Genomic DNA, 3,864 nt, shown 5'->3' with positions numbered 1-3,864 from the left:
ACATGTCACATATCATCATCTCATCACATATCAATCTCATACAATGCACAAAGTAACCTATTGGCATGCCAATTGTATCCTATCCTACGTTCATTCAGGCTCATTACATATATTGGTATAATAATTTTCATTTCAATCTAGTTTCTCACCTTGTACCAATTGTAACATTTAAGTTTACATTCAATATCACCAAAATATAGAATTCAATAAAAACATTACCAAAAAACACAAGATAATACCGTAGAACTTACTAGGGCCAAACAACAAATATAGGAGTATTTGAGACTAGTCTGCACTTTTCTCTATTCCACGATTATGTACCGGTTCTTGATCTATACAATAATTTTATTTCAATTTATCAGCCTCTATTACATTATAACCTTCAATTTGATGTATATGACTTCCTATTAACATTTTCACAAATTCTCTAAAATTTTGCATTTTGTTCAATTTAGCCCCTAAAACTAAAACAAGATTGTTTTTCATAATTAAGCCAAAAGCCTTATTTTTTTTATTTCATTATCATCCCTATACAACCCTCAAGTAATGAAATTTACAAGAATTTCATGCTAATTTTAACATTTTATCATTTTACTCTCTAAACTTAAAACTATTCAAAACCACTTTAAAAATAGTCATATTTCAACATCAAGCTTTAAACTCAAACATTAACATCTAAAAAGCTTCAAAACTAAGAATGGTAACTATTCACAAGTTTAACATAATTTCAAAATAGTCCCCGGGCTAGTTAGCTAAACTGCAACGACCTCAAAAACATAAAATTTACGAAAAACGAGCCTCAAAATTACTTACATGCAAGGGACCAACTTGAAGCTTAATAAAAATGGCTTCCTTAGTTCATTTAGTTGAAAAAATGGTGAAGAAAGTGTTAAGGAATTGACAACCAATGTTTTATTTTTTATTTTATTTAATTACTAATTGAACTTTTAACATATAAAATACCATTCTTTAAGTATGAACTGTCCCATTATGATCTATTATGGCCAAATTGTCATTTAAAACCAGCGATTAATACTTTTAAACCCATTAAACCCATAAAAGCTAATAGCGATTAACTTTTGCAGCTTTTACGATTTAGTCTTTTTTCCTTAATTAATTATCCAAACGTCAAAACTACCAGACCAAAATTTAACACGAAACTTTAATGGCCTCGTAATTATTTATTTAATATTTATAGAATCACACTTCATAATTATGGTCCCGAAATCACTATTTTCAACACCACTGAAAATGGGCTATTACATTCTAAATTGCTTATAAGGTTTGCCTCAAGATATTTTTGTATGTCAAGTTAAAACATGTTTTGAGGTTAAAAAAGCATGATTTCAAGTGATTTTTTGTAAGTTTTATGATTTACTTATTAAGGGGTGAATTAAAGTGTGTTTATGGTGTTTAAATCTTTAATATTTGGTCCTCTGCACCCAGGTTTCAGAACCTTGGGTAAAAGTATCAAAACTTTGTAAGTCAATCGCTAAAGTTTGGTCCCAAAACTCCAAATTTAGAACTTATACTAAAAGTATTAGAACTTTCAAATTCGGTAGATAAAAAGCTATAGTACCAAGCCAAAGTATTGATACATATGGTCTATGTATCAATAACTTGCCCAATGTATCAGTACATGGAATCGAGGTATCTATACCTAGCCCTCTAAGCAATGTCACTACACTATTTTATGTGTTTTGAGCTCTCTAAAGCTCGTATTTGGTCTCAAACACCTCCAATCACCCATGAATTATTTATAAATAATTTTAAGATGATTTTAAAACCTCGAAATTTAGTTTACCTCAGTTCTATGATTTTATTAAATTATATTCAAAGTTTAAAGTTCTAAGTATTTTCAAGAATTTTGCTTTGTATATGCTCCAATGGCATCTCCTATCCGTATCAGAGTTGGGATGGATGAAGGGGGTTACACATTGATTCTAAATTAAAAATAGATTATTAATTTTATTATCCGGAGGTGATAATTAACCACTCCATTTTATGAATCAAGGTTGAATAAATAATTCAGTCATTTATTTTTTTATTTACTTTACTTGAATATCTTTATTACATTCTAATAAATTATAACTTCATTAATTGTTGACTTATATTAGTAAGTTAGTTAGTGAGTCGAGTCAATTAGTTGAAGTCATTCACATACCTTCTTGTGGGTCGATCCTTGGAGTACTTCCTAATAGATTTGTTTCATTGTAATTACTACTTAACAATGATATCGTGCACTTGCATTATCAAGGGAGTACTGAAATCATTTTAAGGTTAAATTGAATGTTTATTCTGTGCTAATTTTTATATGTTATTCACCACCTATCAATCACAAAGATTGTTTGGATAACAAGACAACTTATATTAAAGGATGATATAGAATTAAGGTCCATAGTTTATAGTGCATGGGGTCATGGTGAGCAATTACTCATTTCAAAACTATTATTTTCTGTAACGTCCAATAGTGGGGTGTAGTTTGTCTTAGCTATTGGAGCATGATTAACTTCCAAGTTGAGACATAGATTTGTTGGTCTAAACCAAAAACAAATTGCACTGGACCTAAGACTAAATTAATCTTAAATATGTTTAAAGATTATTTCTTTTGAAACAACCATTTTATGTTTATCTTAATCCTAAGTAAGTAAATTGATCGAATGTGAATAATGTATATAAAATTAGCACAAAAATAAACATTCAATTTGACCTTGAAATAATGTTTATTACTTGTTCGATAACTACAGGTGCACAATATTGTTGTCAAGTGATAGCTACAACAAAATAAATCCATCATGAAGTATTCCAAGGATTGAGCCTACAAGAAAGTGTGCAAATGACTTCAACTAATTAACTTGAATCACTAACTAAACTTGTTGAGTATGACTCCAATTTCAGTCAAATTTGAGAAATAATCTTCCAGTTAAATTTTGTTTATTTGTTTCAATCAAACTCTGATTAGTCTAAATTATTTTATTATTGTTTGACCTATGAATTTAGCCTATAAATAGGCTCTTTTAAAACCTTAGAAAAACACCCATTAGAGATTAGAACTCATAACACTTTTGGAGAATTTTGTGTTTACGTTTTGAAGGTTCTTTGTTTTCAAGTTTCAGGGTTTAGTTTTTATCTTTATCTCTGTATTCTTCGTTATTTTGCCATTATAGTAAAATTATCTTTGCTCGTTTTTTATCCTCTTTGGAGGGGGCTTTCCACGTTAAATTTTTGTGTTCAATTTCTCAATTTCTTCCGTTATTTTTACTTATTTGTTGCTTAATCGGGTCGATCCTCAACAAGTGGTATTAGAGCTTGTTCAATTTTCGTAGATCAGTCCATTCAGATATGGTAGCAACAAGGTTTGAAATTGAGAAGTTCGATGGTGTCACAAATTTCAGTTCGTGACAAGTTCAGATGATATTAATTCTAGTTCAAACCGGCCTGAAAAAGGTTGTTACTAGGAAAAAGCCAAAAAATCTAAATTGAATAGAATGGGAAGAGCTTGATGAAAAAGCGTTGTCTGCAATCCAGTTGTGCCTCGTGAATATGGTATTGTAGGGAGTATTGATGGAGAAGACCTTATCCACCTTGTGGAAAAAGTTAGAAACTCTTTATGCGACTAAGTCTTTGGCTAACTGTTTAGTGTTGAAACAACGTCTATTTACATTTCACATGAAAGAAGGTGAGCTTCTTAAAGATCACATCAGTCAATTCATTACTCTTTTAAATGATTTAAAGAAAGTTGGGGTTTAGATTCATGGTGAAGATCAAGCAATGTTATTATTGTGTTCTTTACCCCCTTAATACAAGTCTTTCAAGGAGACCCTGATTTATGGCAGAGGCAAACTCTCGTTCGAAGATGTCAAG

The sequence above is a fragment of the Gossypium hirsutum genome, chromosome D12 (assembly GCF_007990345.1).
Source record: "Gossypium hirsutum isolate 1008001.06 chromosome D12, Gossypium_hirsutum_v2.1, whole genome shotgun sequence".
NCBI classification, from domain to species: Eukaryota; Viridiplantae; Streptophyta; class Magnoliopsida; order Malvales; family Malvaceae; genus Gossypium; species Gossypium hirsutum.
Note: the sequence above shows the minus strand (reverse complement) of the source record.